A 19,549-nucleotide genomic window follows, 5' to 3' on the forward strand; every position below is an offset into this window, starting at 1 on the left:
GTTAACTTGGAACAAAATTAGCCCTTTTTTCTTCAAGAAATTAAAATAACTCATTGGTAAGGAAATAACAGGAATTGCTCATAGATTGATGGTAATTCTTACAGATTCTGTTGGAGAAGTGATGTTTTGGACATTGTTCATTTTCCTTTCAGCCTCACATGAAAGAAGCAATAAAAACCAACCAACCAACCAACTAACCAACCAACCAAACAAACAAATAAACAAACAAATTCTTCTGCCATCAATCCTTTGTACTTCTGGTCCTGATCTGAGTTATTACTGAATTTAATTAATCTTTAAAAAAATTGACATTAAATGGGCTCAAAAATCTGATGGGTAATATATCAATGTTGGAACAAGACTTGAGGGAGTCACATGTCAGTAGACTTGTAAACACTTAATCATCATGCTTGTGAAGCACAAAAGCATCAGAAATCAATCTCTTATGAAAACCAGCTCATATAGGGAGAGAAAGGGAAAAAAATTACAGAAATTGCTTTTTCAAAGGTGTAAACAAGGTTGGAGATATAGAAATAGACAAAGCACATGCTTGATCCAACCTGAGCTTCCAGGAAGCCCTGGTTTGATCTCCAATACTGCATGGTTCCCTGAGCACTGCCTGAAGTAAATGGAATATCACAGAGCCAGGAATAGCTTCTGAATATTTTTGGGAATGACCCAACCTATCCTTCCGCACTCCTAGTAAAGTAGAGGAGAATGGATTCTTATCACAAAGAAAAGAGAGGGGAGGATGAGATTGAATAAAATAGTAAGAATGAATAATATCTCACCTATTTTGAGAACAGGCAGCAATATGCACTCTCCCCATCCTGAAAGAGAAAATGAAACATAACGTGACAGACTGACTTACTGATACAGAGAAAATGAAGATGGAATCTGAGTGCAGCTCCCAACTGCTTCACATGCCTTATTACTACCCTCATTGGTATCTGGGGAAGAATAAAACCAGAGTAAGGCGAGACCAGGGAAGAGAGAAAGCCAAAGATGATGGCAGGAGAAAGGCTGTTTGAGTGGATAGCAATCAGCTAACCAGTGTCAGGGCAGTAAGCCTACCATGCTAAGGGAGGGGGTTTCCCTTACAGAAGGAGTCTGAGAATTCACTGTGAGAGTTGGACCTGGGATTTACTCAAACCTGACTTTTTTTTTAAAAAATTTCATCTGCTGTCCCTTTTATTTTTTTATTATTATATTTTTTAATTTATTGAATCACTGTGGGAAAGGTTACAAAGCTTTCAGGTTTAGGTCTCAGTCATGCAAATATCAAACACATTTCCCTTTACCAATACTTATTTTTTACCATGAAGAACCCCAATAAAACCCCATCCCCCACCCCTCCCCATCCCTGTGAGGCAGATGAATTCTAGTTAACACTCTATCTGCTTTGATTAGATTCATTGTTTCAATAAAAGATTCACCACTATTATTTAGAGTTTACCCCCCCCCCCAAATCAGACAGGCTGAAAAAGCATTGTGAAGTGATTTGCTTTCTACAGCTGGGTTCAAGAATTAAATGTTGGTTTTGGATTTCTGCTATTTTACCTATTGATCCTGGAAGTATTTCTACTGAAAGTCAGATAGTTAAGAAATTGGTTTCTGTGTTCTGGAGTCTTGGCCGTGCTGGAGAGCCGCTCGTGGGGGGCAACTGTTGGCCTCGGTAGGGCGTGAAGGGCGGACCGAAACGCCCCCCTTCCCATGAGGTTTTAGTCGCCCCCACACTCCCGGCTCATACCTGCTGTCCACAAGACTCCCATGTGGCCGCCATCCTTCTTTCCAGAGGGAGGAGGGCGGAAGGGAGCAACACCCTTTCCCCTCCGGGCAGACATGATGGCCTGGATTAACGCATAGTCCGTTCACTTTTCTGCTCCAAGCTGCTGGGTTCTGCATTAAGTCCTTGTGCTTCTGGGGCTGTGGCTGTGCTGGAGAGCCGCTCGTGGGGGGCAACTGGTGACCTCTGTAGGGCGTGAAGGACGGACCAGAACGCCCCCCTTCCCATGAGGTTTTAGTCGCCCCCACACCCCCGGCTCATACCTGCTGTCCACAAGGCTCCCATGTGGCCGCCATCCTTCTTTCCAGAGAAGAGAGGGTGAATGGGGCAACACCCTTTCCCCTCCGGCAGACTTGATGGCCTGGATTAACGCATAGTCCGTTCACTTTTCTGCTCCAAGCTGCTGGGTTCTGCATTAAGTCCTTGTGTTTCTGGGGTTGTGGCCGTGCTCCAAACTTAACTCTGATTTTCAGGGAGAAAGGTTGGGAGGTTTACTTCCCATTGATCACTTTGTATATAGAGAGATGTCACATGGCCGCATAAGCGGCCGCGCTGTTTTGAGAAAAAGTCCTAGTTCCCGCATACTCGAGCTGTGCTTGTAGAGGCTTCTGGTCACCGGAGTTCCATCTGGGGGAGGCGGGATGTGGCACCTACCCCATCTGGGACTTGCCGGTGATCTCGGCTCTTTTTGGAACCTGTTTTTTTTTCTCCGGGATCTGTGGTTCCCGCCCTCCATGTGGTCCTTCTCTTAGGCTGTATGTTTTTTGCTGTCCGTTTTAACTGTGCAGAAATTTCTGAGTCCTATCCTAATTATCACAACAATTATTGTGATAATGTCACTGTCACTATCCTCCTGTTCATTGATTTGCTCAAGCAGGCCCAGTAACGTCTCTATTGTAAGACTTCTTGTTACTGTGTTTGGCATATTGAGTATTCTCGGTAGCTTGCTAGGCTCTCCGAAAGGGGTGGAGGGATTGAACCCAGCTCGGCTGGGCTGGTTGTGTGCAAAGCAAACGCCCTACCGCTGAGCTATCGCTCCAGCCCATTGTGATAATAAAGTTGTGTAAAGCTTTTTTGAAAGTATTGTTTTTTTCTCATTCACTTATTATGCAAAATCCTTTCCTGCCACAAGCATTTGATCAGTCGCCTGGAATTTCCAGAGGATAGAGATCAGGACTCCATTTGACTGTGGTGGCAGCTCAGAGATGAGTGGGGTTTCAAAATAAAGCATGAGAGAATCTGACTGAACCCCATGGACTCTTAGTGGAGTCACTGAGCCTGTCTCCAGCTTTTCCCAGTCAGGCCTGCAATTGTGATCATTTTCCTGATAATGTTTAGCCAGAGTAGAGAGATTCCCTGTCACAGATCATATGATTCAGTCATTTCAACCAGCTCTTTCAGAATGAATTTGTGCTAGACCTTTATATTTGAACTATCTATAACTTTTGCCCCTTCTCTGTCTGCTCTATCCTGGGGGTGGGGATCTGATCTTTATGTATGACACCAACCCAGAACTGTCTTTGTGATCAGTGAGTAGAAGGTGCCAGCAGGCAGTGAAGAGAAATAGTAAGGTAGAGTTTCTCCTTTCCATGCAAGGAGTCTACAAATTCTTTTTTAAAAAATTGCATTTATTTACTTATTTTTTGGTTTTTATTTATTTACTTATTTGGCACTGGAGTGATAGTACAGTGGGTAGGGCATTTGCCTTGCATGAGGCTGGCTTGGGTTTGAATTCTCTGTCCCTTTCGGAGAGCCCGGCAAGCTACTGAGAGCATCCCACCCTCATGGCAGAGCCTGGCAAGCTCCCCATGTTGTATTCGATATGCCAAAAACAGTAACAACAAGTCTCACAATTGGAGACTTTACTGGAGCCCGCTTGAGCAAATTGATAAAAAAGGGAAGGACAGTGCTACAGTGCATTTGTTTTATGCTTTTTTTGGGGGGGGCAGAGTCACACCTGCAATGCACAAGGGTTACTCCTGGCTCTGCACTCAGGAATTATTCCTGACGGTGCTCGGGGGATCATATGGGATGCTGGGAATTGAACCCGAGTCTGCCTCGTGTAAGACAAATGCACTACCCACTGTACTATCGCTTCAGCCCCGAGTCTACAAATTCTGACCACCATCCCACAGTGTATTGCGGTTTGTTTTCATAAAGAAAGTATTTTTATTTGTTTTGTTTATGCTTTTGGGTTTTGGAGCATGCCCAGCAGTACTGAGGGACTGTTTCTGGTTAGGTATTCAGAGATTGCTTCTGGCAGTGCCGGGAGACCCTGCTGTGTGCTGAGGCTTAAAACTGGACCTTCTGTTTGAAAAGAATGTACTCCAGACTCATGAGCTGTCTGGCCCCAGTGACATTTTTTCCCTTTCCAGTGCTGGGGACCAAACCTATAATCTTAAACATCAGGGTGAGGTCTGCACCACTGAACCACATTCCTGGTTATAAAGAATGTTTTACTGACACAAAGCCAGGCCCCTTCATTTAGATATTTTAAAAATGACTGCTGTGATGCTCTGATTTGCAGAACTGGATACCTGTGACAAAGGTCTTAAGACTGGCAAAACTTAAAATGCTTATTTCCTGGTACTTATGGAAAAACCCAGTTTGTGGACCTACCTCAGAAAACTTCCTTTCTTGGTACGGTTATTGCTTCCTAAGGCAACTCTTCCTAAGACATCTCTTTCAGCTAAAATCCACCACTGTCATGTAGCACAAGTACAGTTTTAGTATACCACACCTGGGTTCTGACATGGTCTCTGCCTGCTTTAAACAAATACACTCAGCTGTCATTTTTGCTCCTGCCAGGGGTTAACATCATATTTTACTCCCTTTCTTTTCTTTTCTTTTCTTTTCTTTTCTTTTCTTTTCTTTTCTATTAGTAAATCACTGTGAGGTACAGTTACATCCTTACAAACTTTTGTGCTTGGGTTTCAGTCATACAATGATCGAGTACCCATCCCTCCATCAGTGCCCATTCTCTACCACCAATGTTCCCAGTATCCCTCCCCCCACCCTGCCTCTGTGGCAGGACATTCCCTTTTGTTCTCTCTTTCCTTTTGGGTGTTGTAGTTTGCAATAGAAGCATTGAGTGGTCATTGTGTTCGATCAATAGTCTACATTCGGCATGTATCGCCCAACCAGAGCAGAGCCAGCGGGTTCTCCAAACACCCTTTACTTGGTGTTCCCTTCTCCATCTGAACCTACTTTCCCCCTAGCATTTGAGACTGGCTTCCAAGCCATGTAGTAAACCTCCTGGTCCTTATCTCTACTATTCTTGGTATTAGTCTCCCATTCAACTTTATATTCCACAGATGAGTGCAATCTTTCTATGTCTGTCCCTCTCTTTCTGACTCATTTCACTTAGCATGATACTTTTCAAGTTGATTCACTTATATGCAAATTTCATGACTTCATCTTTTCTAACAGCTGCATAGTATTCCATTGTGTAGATGTACCACGTTTCTTTAACCAGTCATCTGTTCTTGGGTACTCAGGTTTTTTTTTCAGATTTTGGCTATTGTAAACAGTGCATTTGCTGCCTTTCTTGATCTCTGAACACAGTACTTTCACATCCTCTAATTTACTTAGTGGGCTTGTGCCATCTCTTTCTCTCTGAGACCCTGATTAATGGGCAGCGCTGTGCTGAAAGTCATGTAAGTGAAAGAAGAAGCCCCTGTGTCTCCTTGCCAGCCGTTGTGAGCAGTTTCATTTTAGCTGTCTCTGTTGCACACTTTCAACATTCCTGCAACATTTTGGGCTCTGCACAAGGAAGAGAAGTTAGCAATTTCTCAAGACTATAGATTCTGCTCCAGAGCTAAGAGATAATGAGCAGCAAATGGTCAAATAGCTAACCCCCAGGACCTAAATCAGCCAGAGCTTACTGCACAATCCCTGCATTCTCTGTAACACTCTTGTCACCTGAGAAGTAACATAAAGACCCACTTTTCGTATTTTCCTATTTTGTGGAGCTTAACTCCACCAAATGATCCATATTTAACTTGTTCCTATACCAAATTCCTCCCCTCATGAGAAGTTCCTTTTACTTTCTTTTATACTTTCAAATACACTTTTCTATTTTCTAAGTCTGGGCATCTTTATTACTCAGTATTTTCATTGAAGTACCTGGAAACCATGGACAAATACAGACACCTACCGTCACCACACTTTCTTCGAAAGTAAAAGACCAAGTTAGTGCAGATAGAACTGCTTTTCTTTACATTTTAAAAGTTTGATGGCGATGAAAAGTAAGGGGTAGAGCAAAATAATTGCAGACGACTAACATAAGGTTATGTTAGTGGTGAGAACGCTAAGAGAGGCAGAACAATAAAAGAGGCGATATATACATAGGAGAGAGAAACAAGAGGTCACATTTGCTTGAACCTTTCAAGGAGGGCTTAACTGAAGAAGTGACAGGAGCTGGACCATCAAGTCGAAGTTCATTTTAGAGAGGAATATGCTTTTTATGTAGATGAGAATACAGATAGGTAGACAATAAAATATATTTAAAAAATAAACAATAATTTCCAGTTTCTCAAGTTAAACACACTCGGCAGAGCCCCTTGTTTTTATTTTTTGATGCATTGTGTGCCAAAACACAGTAACAACAAGTCTCACAATGGAGATGTTACTGGGCCCGCTCGAGCAAATCCATGAACAACGGGAGGACAGTGCAGTGCAGTGCTGTGTTTATTTTGGAGGTCACGTTAAAAGCAAAGTGAAAGACAATCTCAGAGAAAATTGCACAAAATACATTCTTTAAATAAGTGTGGTGATTAAGGGAGATATGTTTTCTTCTGCAACTCTGGATATGAGTCCAGTTGTCCTGAGGTTTCTTATACTTTAAAAATCGGGGAAAGCTATGACAAGCAAATAAAGCTGTTTTTGGATCATGTGAGTCTATAGTAGAAACTCTCAAAATGTTTTTGTTCTTCCCAATGTCAATTCTGATATTCAAACAGCATCTTGTGTTTTGAAACTGCTAGGCATTCAATGGGATTGGGTGGTCTCGCCTTTGTAAGCACAGTCAAGCCCTGGGGTCAGACATTCACAACTGTCTGATCCAAGTAGGTGCATATTGGTAATAATGAGAGACCCACGTTCTGTGTTGGTGATTTTTCTGCACTTAGTTCCTCACTTCCTTCTCCTCTCACTGCTGTCGTTGAGACTGTACTCAGAGATTTTTCTGCAAGCTATGTCTCACCATTCAATATCTGCTCCGGTTCCATGGGGCATGCTGCAAGCCACAGTCCCCAAGTAACAACTAGGCTGCAGAAGCACCTAGAAGAGTAGAGGAACAGGGTGGAAAAGTACACACTTGAGCTTGGTGAGAGAGTCTGCAACTTGTCCCAAAGAAGCTCCTAGGGAGTTCCCAGAACCTAGAGGAAGGGGGGGAGGGGCGGGGAGGTTAGTGACCAAACACTTTGAACTTCATCTCATTTTATTTTCATAAAGAATCTTCAGAGTATTTGTTATACCCTATAATAAAAAAAGGTAGGGTACATCAGGTTGTTTTTTTTTTTTGTCCTCTTTTTAAGAGAAAGTCATTTACTCATGATTTACGTTTCAGGAAGGAAAGAATTCTGATTTAGACTCTTAATCTTGAAGAAGAGACCAATGTACAGATTGTTATTTCAATAGCGGTTTCTGGCTTGTTCTGCTACAGAAACAAGACTGAGATGGTTTATTTGGATAATACCTGAAGTAAGCCACACATTTTATGAAGAGCTTGTCTGTTTAATATGGGTAATGCTTAGCCCCTGATGCTTTGCTAAGAACAATGAGATTATCAGAGTTTTGAGTTTAAAGAAATCTAGTCCGGGTTGTGTATGAGAATGATTCAAATGGGGGTACACACAAAAGGTGCTTAGGGGTCACTCCCAGCAGTGCTAGGGGGACCATGCAGTATTAGCATGAAACCAAGTTTGACTGCATGCAAAGCAAGTGCCTTAACCATTGTACTCTATCTCCCACTCAGTAATATTACTTTACCCAAGTCAACAGCGTGGATAAAATTGGTGGGATGAAGGATGAAATGAAACTAGTGTGATACTTTAGGTCTTTAACTGTTATTTCAAAGTTTTTTATTTTTTTTTAAATCAGAAACAGAAGACTCTAGGGGAGCAGCTCAGTGTTCACAGAGCCTGCTTTGCAAGCTGAGGTTTGAGTTCAATACCATGTGCTCTCTCATGTGTCCAAACCCCAGTATTTCTGCTCTATGGTATTCCCTTGGCGCCTCTACAGGTCAGTCAGGTGTGTGTGTGTGTGTGTGTGTGTATGTGTGTGCACCAGGACTGGGGAGTGAAATCTTTCTGCCATCCCTCATGTAAGCAACAATGTAGTTAAAAGAAAATTGTGTTATCTAGGGTCAGGGATTTTGATATTTCCAAGCATGTGTGTACTACAACTAACAGGTGTCCCCTGGCAAGAATTGCACATTGGCGCACAGACCTCGGCCTGCTGTGTGAACACCGCAGCCTGAGGAGTGACTTCTAAGCACATCTTGTGTGTAGACTCATTTGAACCATTGTCATACACGACCTGTGAAAGAGAGCGAGAGAGCGAGAGCAAGGGAGAGAGAGAGAGAGAGAGAGAGAGAGAGAGAGAGAGAGAGAGAGAGAGAGAGAGATTCAGAGAAGGAGAGAGAGAAGCCCTGATCATTGCAATGTCAGTAACAGCGAAAGAAATGATGAAGGTGAATTAAAAAAAAGCTGTGAAAATAAAAAGAAGTGATGCATTGTAAAATGGGAGGGAATGTAAGAGACCCAGTTCTGACCCTTGGCATGGTATGTTCCCTCCAGCACCGCCAGAGAGACCCCCAGAATATAGCTAGGTATAGTCCCTGAGCACTGTCAAGGATCACTGGCCAACCAAAACTGAAAACAAACAAACAAAGAGGTAGGGGTGCTGAAGAGAGCATTCAAAAATCTGTAGTATAAACTATGAATTCTGGGAACCTAGGATCATCTGAGGCACTGCCTGGTGTTCAGAGCCTCTGGGGTACGTTTGTCCCACCCTCCCTCTCCCAAAGAAAAGAGCAGATACAGCAAGAAGAAAAAAACATCTGCGAAGACGATCCCAAGTTGCAGAGAAAATTTTAATTTCCTCCACCGTTGGAGATGAGTGAAATTCTAGATTGTTGATGAGAGTTCAGCAGTTAAACACATCCAAGGCTAGTGTTGTAAAAACAGAAGAGAAGATTATGTCTGCCACTGACTTCCTACAGGGATGAGTGATGGACTTAAGTCCATTTTTCATGCTCAGTGCTGGGACCACCCTTCAGGCAATACATTTTCCTTGTCCCTCTAGGGCTACTTGGTCAGGATTAAACGCTGAAAAATTAGAACATTGGACTTTGTCTTATACACGTGATCTCTTTCTAGTTATTGGATGTGGCTCTCGTGTGCTTGATTTCTCAGAGACTTGGCCTGCTGGCCTCTGACGTCGTCCTAAGAGCTATCCTCTGGGGTCACAGGCTTGTTGCTACGCTGAGAAGATGCTCTGAATCTTTTATTCCTCAAAATTAAGATGACAGGAGAGCGCACCAAGTTTTTCTAGAAAATAAGTCCACTGGAGGGGTAATGCATGAACGATTTCGCCCCTTGCCGTCTCCTCCTGTCTTCTCCTATGGGCAGCAGTTATGAACCTGGTCAATAACAGAGTACGTGATGGACCCAGTGAAGGCCTCAGGTCAGAGACCTAAGAGGCAGAAGGATTTTTTTCGGGGAGGGGCAGGGGCAGGGCATGACCTAGCACCTGGCAGCTCCACCGATTGGCCGAGAAGAAGGTTGTGCCCTCAGAGCTGCCAGGGATTGGCTGCGCGAGAAAGAGGCGTGACTCCTGGTAAAGTTGAGCAAACCCCTCCTCCCCATCCCAATTTCAGCCTCCTCTGGACCTGGAACTTCGCAGGCTGCGAGGGACCAGCCGGCGCCGAGAGCGGCGGAGGTGAGGAGGGGCGGGTGTGTGTGCGTGTGCGTGTGCGTGTGTGTATGTATGTGTGTGTGTGCGTGTGCGCGCGCGTGGGGTGTGTGTGTGTGTGTGTGTGCGTGTGCGTGTGTGTATGTGGGTGTGCGTGTGCGCGAGCGTGGTGTGTGTGTGTGTGTGTGTGTGTGTGTGTGTGTGTGTGTGTGTGAGCGCGGGGGGAGCGGGAAGCGGGGCAGGGCAGGGCTGGACGGATGGACACTGGGTTCCGACAGCGAAAACTCCTGGAGCTCGACGGACTAGAACGAGCCATCCCGGCGATGCTCGGCCTTCTCCGGGGCGCCGCGGGCGACCCCCGGGCTGCATTCTGCCCCCGGGGTGGTGGTGGTGGTGGGGGGTTGGGGGGGCGGAGACGGGTTCCTGCAGCGCCAGTGGGCGGCCAGCTTGGAGCGTGTTTCCCAGGGAGCCCGGGAGGGCAGTTGGCTCAGACTCAGCATTTCTGAATAGGGAAGGGGGAAAGCATGGTAATTGGTTTTTTTTTCTTTTTTCTTTTCTTTTTCTGTTCTTCCTTTTTACCCCTGTTTAGTGGGGGAGGGAGATGCGAGTGCTGGGGAGTTAAAAACTTTTGGTGTGGAAGCTTGGAGAACCCACGCCCCGCTCTCGAGTTGGGCGTATAAAGGCTGTGCTTGGGGGACTCGTGGTGGATGGAGATTGGGCGGGAGTGTGGGGGGGAGGGGTCCTTCCTAGACTCGCCCCCCCTCCCGTTTTCTTCCACCGCTCCTCTCCTTGAATCTTTCCAGCTCCGTCCCGCGTGGCCCAGCTCTGTACTTCTCACCCTGCTTCCCACCCTGGGTACCTTGGAGGACCAGAAGCTGCTGCTCTTTCCCCTGCAGCAGAGATGGGAGGGCACAAGGTGGGGGTGTGTGTGTGTGTGGGGGGGGGGGACGGGCAGTTGGAGAGTTAGGTTAGCTGACCCTGACTGGCCACAGCTCCAGGTCTTGACAGCTTCCAGAAGACAAGGGTTTCTCAGATGCTGATTTTAAGGGGGTGGTCGCGAAGTGAGAGCAAAGAACCACAGGGGCAGTGTTATTCAATAATCTGGACAAAACGGAACCTTTATTTTTCCTGGTGACACCAAGGGTCATCTCTAATTTTAACGTGGAGAAAGTGACCGGATTATGTATCTTTACCCAGGGCTGTGTGATCATTGACTTAGAAAGTGGCTCTGCATAACTGATTATTAAAAAAACCAAAAAACTCACCCTTGGCACTTTGTGTGGACTGCCGTCTTTTTGCTAAATTTTGTCTCCTGCACTGTCTACCCCCCTACACACACACACACACACACACACACACACACACATGAAACTGAGTGAGCCAGTGTTGTAAGATCTTAGAATCTACTAGCAATGCAGCAATGTATCCTGGTGGTCTTTCTGCAAAGCGAGTTTCAACAAAGGTTTTAAGTTTTTTTTAATTTTATTGTATTATTTTTTTAATTTTTATTAGTGAGACACCATGAGGTGCAGTTGTAGACTTACAAATTTTTGTGCTTGGGTTTCAATTATACAATGATCAAGTACCCATCCCTCCACCAGCGCCCATCCTCCACCACCACAGATCCCAGTATCCCTCCCACCCCCCATCCTCCCCATCCCACCCTGCCTCTGTGGCAGGGCATTCCCTTTTATTCTCTCTCTCCTTTTGCCTGTTGTGGTTTGCAAAAGAGGCATTGAGCAGCAATCATGTTTGGTCTATGGTCTACTTTCAGCAGGCTTCTCCCATCCTGGGAGGATCCTCCCAACACCTTTATTTGGTGTTCCCTTCTCTATCTGAGCTCCCTTTCGCCCTAGCATGTGTGGCTGGCCTCCAAGCCATGGAGTAAAATTCCTGGTACTAATCTCGGCCATTCTTGGGTGTTAGTCTCCTATTTTGTTACTTTATGTTCCCCAGATGAAACAACAAAGGTCTAAGTCAACTTTTTGGAGAGTTTTCCATTCTCCAGCAAATCATGGTTGTTATCAATCTCATTTGTAATTGATAACAGAGATTAAAAAAAATAATTGCCTTCGGGGCTGGAGCGATAGCACAGCAAGTAGGGCGTTTGTCTTGCACGCGGCGGACCCGGGTTTGAATCCCAGCATCCCATATGGTCCCCTGCGCACTGCCAGGAGTAATTCCTGAGTGCAGAGCTAGGAGTAACCCCTGACCATTGCCAGGTGTGACTCAAAAAAAATTGCCTAGCAGGCTTTATATCTGGATTTTGGAAATGATCTTTGGCATATGAGTAGTGCTCATTCACCAAAAATGAATTTATTTGTCCAAATATTCTTTTGCTAAACTTTTTTTTGTAAAAATAACATTATAAGAACTGACATGTTTCCTTGGCAAAGACTCAAATTCTGTAGAATTCATAGACTCACAGAAACCCTGTATATTTGTAATGGAAAGTAGCCAACAGCATCATATTCACTGAGTCTAAAATATCATCAATTGTGAGTTAAGACACTCCTATTTCATAGTTACGAAAGTGTGAAAAAGGTTTTAAATTTGAAGAAGTACAGTATTAAAATAGTAAATTATTTATCCGCAATCTCTATGCTTAAAAGGTGAAATTGAAGAGTCCGTATTTCCCTTCCTTCCTTCCTTCCTTCCTTCCTTCCTTCCTTCCTTCCTTCCTTCCTCCCTCCCTCCCTCCCTCCCTCCCTCCCTCCCTCCCTCCCTCCCTCCCTCCCTTCCTTCCTTCCTTCCTTCCTTCCTCTCTCTCTTTCTTGCTTTTTGGGTCATACCCAGCGATGCACAGGGGTTACTCCTGGCTCATGAACTCAGGAATTACTCCTAGTGATGCTTGGGGGACCATATGGGATGCTGGGAATCAAAGCCGGGTAGGCAGCGTGTAAAGCAAATGTCCTACTCAGTGTGCTATCACTCTAGCCCCAAGCCCATATTTTCTTGAAAAAAATATTAATGGGGGTCATATTTAACACAGAAAATTGTAAAATTCTTGCAATGGTATGCAAATAGAGCTCTGTCTACCGTCTTTTGTTAGTGGGGTGGCTGAGCTCATCTTTGAGAAGTAAGCAGGCTTTGAGTCTCTCTGTCTTTCTGTCTCTGTCTCTCTCTCGCTCTCTCTTTCAAGTGCTTACTCTTCCCTTGATGCTTAAGGATCACTCCTGGCAGTACCCAGGGTAAAAGATGGGCAGGAATCAAACTCCATCCTCCTGACCATGCATATTAGCTCTTTGCCTGTCTTCCCACCCAGAGGCTTTTTCTGTCTTTAACATTTCTTCGGTGTTTGTATTATGCAAAGGAATGCTTAATGCTTTATCCCACATTAGCTCAGATAAACTTCATAGCAGTCCAGAGAGGCAGATGACCCATTTGGCATTTCTGATGAAGCTCCACTGACAGGTTAAGAATTGGCGTTACTGATGAAGAAAGAACAGGCAGGTCAAGTTAAAAGCAGAGGTTGCAGACTAATGGGAAGAGGATGTGTTCTGGTTGCCTGAGGTGAGAGGAATCAGGGATAGTTTTTTGAAGTATCCCTTTTTTGTTGTAAGTTCTGGACTGCTGGGCAGCAAGTGCAGGTAATTTAAGGTGAATGTCCTGTCTTTCACCATACTGTTTTTGATTTCTTTGTTCAGTGTACTCTAGCGGGATATCAAAAGGCAGAGTGCCTATCTGAGTTCTAAAATTCTACTACTTTTGTAATCCAATGGCCAGTTCTTCCTACCTTGAACAGAACCAGAATATTCAAGATGAGAGGCCCATTAGTACATATTCAGTTTTGTTGAGGAAACTGAGGCGAAGAGAAGGAACCTTTGACTACCTCTATCTAGCTTTTAGCATTTTCCACCCAGCAATGCTGCGTATCATAACACTCACTGATCTCTTAGATATTGGTTGAGAAGAGAGCTTTTGTGGGGTAGTGTGGGCAGAGATATGAAGGGGAGATACAAGTTCTGCTGTTGCATGGCTAGTTCTTTATGATGTCAATTGAAATCTGCCTATTTGTTTATTCTATCATCTTGAAAGAATTTGAGAGCTCACATTTCATTGAAGACTTTTCTATGTGCCAGTAGGTGACACAGTGTTGAATGAAACACAATCTATTCCCTCAAAGTACTCAGTGTATAAAAGAGAAAGACAAATAAACATGCGAGGATTGTATTCGTTCACTTCTGAACTTTGTATTCCTTCTTAGTGAAGTGAGATTTGTGGAGAAGAGGCCAGAAGGGGCTGGGGAGATGACTCAGTGAGAAAACAGCTGCCTCGCACATGTGAGACCCTGGGCTTGATCTCTGGCACTAAAAAAATAAAACAAAACCCCCCCCAAAAAATAACATTGAAACTGGGCTATAAATTGTAGACTTCTGTCTTTGATAATTTTGAGGAGATGATAGACTTGAGGGCATATAAATATTTTTATTTATTGTCTATTTGTTTAAAACTTCTAGCTATTTTATAAGGAATTTAATATGGAAGCAATAAAGCATATTTTTTTTTTATTAGTGAAGCACCATGAGGTACAGTTGTAGATTTACAAATCTTTGTGCTTGGGTTTCGGTCATACAATGATCAAATACTCATCCCTCCACCAGTGCCCACCCTCCACCACCATGGATAATATCCCCCCCCACCCCCCCTCCCACCCTGCCTCTGTGGCAGGGCATTCCTCTTTGTTCTCTCTCTCCTTTTGGGTGTTGTGGTCTGCAAAAGAGGCATTGAGTGGCAAACATGTTCAGTCCATAGTCTACTTTCAACATGCATTTCCCCTCCTGGGAGGATCCTCCAAACACCCTTTATTTGGTGCTCCCTTCTCTATCTGAACTGCCCTTTCCCCTAGAATACCCGGCTGGCCTCTAAGCTATGGAGTAATCCTCCTGGTGTTGATCTCAGCTATTCTTAGGTATTAATCTCACATTTTGTTGCTTTATATCCCCCAGATGAATGCAATCTTTCTATGTCTATCCCTCTCTTTCTGACTCATTTTGCTTAGCATGATGCTTTCCATGTTGTACCACTTGTATGTAAATTTCATGACTTCATCTTTTCTAACAGTAAAGCATATTCTTATGCTACAGGAACCACAGTGTAAGTGTTGTACCCAGGCTAAGCTGCAACAATTTTTGAGGTGGAGAGATATTTGGATTATTTCTGGGCTATCGTCATCATGTGTTCTATTAATCTGGAACTGTTTCAGACTTTTCCAGGATTATTATTTCCTGGATACTAACTATGTAGCATGTGCCAAAACTCATAGCCATGGAGCTGTTTATCTATATTTACAGTGTCAGGGGTTCAGCGGAAAACATAATTGTAAAAAATTTGCTCTTTAAAAAATAAATCGAAAGATGAATCTTAATCATTTACATTTCTCATACATTATCTTATTTTCTCCTATTATTATCTTATTTTCTCCTAAGACTACTCCGTCCTGAGTTCACAATATTTAGTCAAATGTAAAGGCCCTCCCGTTGATCATCGATTTGCTCGAGCGGGCCCAGTAACGTCTCCATTGGAGACTTTGTTGTTACTGTGTCTGGCATATCAAATACTCTCGGTAGCTTGCCGGGCTCTCCGAGAGGGGTGGAGGAATCGAACTCGGGTCGGCCATGTTGGCTGCATGCAAGGCAGACTCCCTACCCACTGTGCTATCGCTCCAGCCCTTAGTCAAATGTGCACCTGATTAATATAAATAATGTATAAGTAACTTCACAGTGAGAAATTTGCTCATGAGCTTTGATTAGTTTAGTTTGAATTACTTAATTCTGTTCTAGTAGAAGTTTAACTTTCATTATTTATTTATTTTGATGTTCAAGTCATACCTGGCAGTGCTCCAGGGTTACTCCAGGTTCTGTTTTGGGGGCTACTCTAGATTCTGTGCTGGAGGGAGGGACTACTCTGTGGTGGTGGGGGAGGACACGTTTCTCAGAGTTGCTGAGGGAGCCAGGAGGTGCCATGATGGGGTCAAACTGAAGTAAGATGCATACAAGCAAGTATTTTTAACCTCTCTTATATCTCTCTGGTACATTAGTAGCAAAACAATTTTTAACTCTAAAATATAAGAAAAAAGCATATATCTCTGGCAACTAGAGGTGGGAGATTTGGCATCAATTACTTTATTAATGAATTTTTCATCCTTATTTGTGTCTCAGTAGAAGCTCTAGAAATTAGGAACAGCCATCCTAGCCCTTTCATACTTAAGTGCTTACATTTGTTTGCTCTCTATTTTAATTTATGTGGGTGTTTAATAAATTTCAGTGCAGTTGACTTGATGCTATGGAAAGGATCATAGAGACTTAACAGGTTTTGATAACTAATGGAAGAATTGAAAGGTCACAATGATTGCATATCTATTCACCCACCTACCAATTTTACTTCTGAAGATTCACACCAGTCAAATGAGTTGTGTTTTTAGGGGTTGTCGAGCGTGATGGTGCTCAAGGTTTTCTCTTGACTCTGTGGGGGTTGATCCTGGTGGTGCTGATGGTATTTGGGGACCTGGGTTTTACTATGTGCAAGGCAACTGCCTTAACCCCTGTAGTATCTCCCAAATACATTGTTTATTGGCATAAATATTAACTGAATTAAAACAAACAAATGCAATAATCTAATTACATAGAAGTTAATCTAATTACATAAAAACAAATCAGCCAGAATAGTGGACTATTCTATAATGGTTATTCATAGAGGATTGGAAAATGCTTTTTTTATGAAACATGGAAAATTTTGTATTTAAATGGGCCTTATATATTTATTTTTATTATCAACCAGGGTTTATATTCTCTTCTTTTGGGTCTATTCTTTTCTATTATGAAGTTATAATCAATAATTGGTAATTTGTCAGGTTGTGATTGAGTCCATTTAATTGTTCATTCTATCTTGTCAGAACCTATAAAAATGAGTAGGGACAGAATTACTGTTGCCTTTCAGGTTCCTAGCATCATGCTATTCATACCATAAATAACCCCAGAAGTATATATTTGATTTAAGAAAAGAAAGTTAAAAAAAGTCCTTTCTTAATCGATGATCAAAATAATGATTCTGAATAACATTTCTGACTTTTCTTATATTTTTCTTGAAATATTAGAAAATATGTATGTTAGACTTATTAAAATAATGTAGTACTGTAGCACTGTCCTCCCATTGTTCATTGATTTACTTGAGCAGGCACCAGTAATGTCTCACAACAAATTGTGAGACTTGTTGTTACTGTTTCTGGCATATCGAATACGTCACAGGTAGCTTGCCGGGCTTTATCTATCCATTACTTAAAAGGAACTTCCCAATTAATTTATCTTTTCCTCTGTTCTTGAATTGACCACAGATATAATTCTTTATGAATTCCCCACACTAAACCCTCGTTATGTGACTTAGGACTGCAGTGTATTCAATAACCAATAACCATGCTTTATTTTATAACCAGTAAGAGAAAATGTTAGGATATGTAATTTCCTAAAGGGTACTTACCTCTTTCTCTGACATCTAATCTATCTATCTATCTATCTATCTATCTATCTATCTATCTATCTATCCATAAGCTGTCTATTTTCGTTTTGGTTTTAGTTTTGGTTTTGGCCTTTGGGTCATATCTGGAGGTCTCATGCATATGGTGCCAGGGAAGGAAATTGGGTCTTTGGCTGTATGCCAAACATGCAGCCCAATTAACCATCTCTCCAACTGTCAACTATATCTAATGAAATATTTCCTTCCCATTTATCTTAAGAAAAATCCCAAAGAATCTTTATGTATACCCCTCTTCACCCATTCTCATGGATGCATTGTAAAGGTAGGGAATTTGTAAACGAAAATGAATTCTAAGTCTTTCTCCCATTAAGGGATGGAGAGTCAGGTAAAATAGTATATAGTATCTTCTATCACAAGAGTTTAATCAATCACAGTGCTATCTCAGCTCTTGTCTACACAATCTCTATATTAATAGCATGATAATCAGAAAATTTTAGATTTCTGACTAATTACAGATAAGAAAAGCACATACCTTAGGGGCCAGAGTGAGAGTACTATTGGGGGAACACTTACCTTGCTGATCCAGGTTCCCTGAGCCCTTGCCAGGAGTGAGCATTGCTGGGGGAGCACAAAAACAAAACCGAAGCATACCTTCATGCTATTGTTTCACAGAAGTTTTCAAATTTAGCTTTTATGCTATTTTAAATATTCGTGCTTCATGTGTTGAAGAGGAGACTAGAAATCATCAAAGAAAGCTTTGTTTCACTAACACCTTACTATATTGCGCTTCTATTTTCTAACTTATTTCTCTTCTTTTTCCTCTTCCTTGGTCTACAAGCTCTTTGATTTTTTTCTTCTCCACTCCTTCTTTCATCCATATCCTCCTTGTTTAAGCAATGCAGACTATCAATAGCATCCCCATAGTCAAGTAACTGATTTCACAAGAACCAGTGGATAACCAGGGGTCTTTGCTTGACTGCAGGCATGGTCAGGAATAGACATAAGCTTAACTGCCCAATATTCGTGAATAAACACACAGACTCCAGGTAAAGGAAATTCAGAATAGCCCAGATGGGCATTTTGATGACACATACTGTACACCTACCTTCAAGCAATTCAAAATCTTTCCTGTCATTCACTTGTTGGTGACCACAGAATGGAGAGGTTCAGAAAGTTCTATGCTGAGGCTAAGTTTCAAGGTTCAAGTCATTAGTAACACAGTAATACCTCCTAGAATGGAATTCCTTTTCTAAGTGCCAAGAAGTCTATAATTTACTTTGGCAGGAATTCATGGAGGATTTTCTTTCTTTCTTTCTTTCTTTCTTTCTTTCTTTCTTTCTTTCTTTCTTTCTTCCTTCCTTCCTTCCTTCCTTCCTTCCTTTCTTGCACATGGGAAAGGAGTTGACAGAGGCACCCTGCCACTTGAGGAGAACTGATCATTTATTATGATGATTGCAGTACATGCCGTATGAACCTGATTGATTTCTGAAGTATCCCGGGAAGAGTAACAGTATGCGTCACCTCCACATGTTGTCGGTCTTTCGGCTCTGGCAAAGGAGAGAAAAGCCTCAAGTGTTAAATATTAATCCAGAAATCATGCTTCAGCTTCAAATCAATAACTTGAGCCAGGCTTGAGTTCAATTTCTTCATCCGTAAAATGGGGAAAGAATAGTAACTACTTGGGAACACTATGAAAAGGAAGAAATGAAATAATGACTATGAAGAGTTCATCATAGAGTCTGGCCTAGATATGAAAACAATGGTGATTACTGTTATATTTGTTCCAGAATTTATTCCTTAAGTGTTTCCTATAGCATGAAAGTGGAAAGAAGTTCCCAGTCAAATACAGAAACATCAGTCCCGACTACCTTCTTTCCTAGTTGCAGTAGAAAGTGTGCCTTTGCAATATAGATGTGTGTATTATGTGTGTCTTTATATCTCTTCTTACCCCACTATTCACACCGTTCCCTCCAGCCCCCAAAAAAGGATAGAGGAGGAAGGAGAGTTTGTCGCTGAGTTAAAAAGACTCTGCCTATGAAACACAGTTGAGTAAGGAGAGAAATGAATGCTCTGAAAATGTCTCCCCATGTTATCACTCAGAAAACCTAAGAAGAGAGCGTGTAGGCTTACTTGGTCACCTATGAATTGTGAAATACCTGTTGTGAGGATGTGATCATTTCTGGGTTCAAGGAATCATTTGTCTTTGGAGTTTCTTTTAAGAGCTTTGGGATTCCTGTTCATGTTTTCCCTTTGATTTGATGGAAAGAAAATGCTCTGAATTTGGGCTTGGCTTTGTAAATAAAGTATTTCTTTTCTTTTTTTTTTTTTGGCACAGGGTGGGGATCGAGGAGCAGGAGGGTGGGAACACCTGGT

The 19,549-nt window shown here is 42.6% G+C and overlaps 1 protein-coding gene and 1 non-coding gene across 3 annotated transcripts in view; one reads left to right on the plus strand and one right to left on the minus strand.

Moving 5' to 3' along the window:
- Positions 1-326: 326 nt before the first annotated feature.
- Positions 327-429, minus strand: LOC130027914 (small nucleolar RNA U13). The gene has a single exon (XR_008793119.1). It is a non-coding gene; the product is annotated as a small nucleolar RNA U13 (small nucleolar RNA).
- A 9,221-nt stretch (positions 430-9,650) lies between these two features.
- The window catches only part of AASS (aminoadipate-semialdehyde synthase), a 63,784-nt gene continuing 53,885 nt past the window's right edge, over positions 9,651-19,549 (plus strand). For both annotated transcript variants that reach the window (XM_056118105.1, XM_056118106.1), the window contains exon 1: positions 9,651-9,730. The gene's annotated coding sequence lies outside the window, so the exon portion shown is untranslated. The remainder of the gene's footprint in view (positions 9,731-19,549) is intronic.

Source organism: Sorex fumeus, unplaced genomic scaffold (assembly GCF_029834395.1).
Source record: "Sorex fumeus unplaced genomic scaffold, SorFum_2.1 ptg000037l, whole genome shotgun sequence".
In the NCBI taxonomy this organism is placed as follows: domain Eukaryota; kingdom Metazoa; phylum Chordata; class Mammalia; order Eulipotyphla; family Soricidae; genus Sorex; species Sorex fumeus.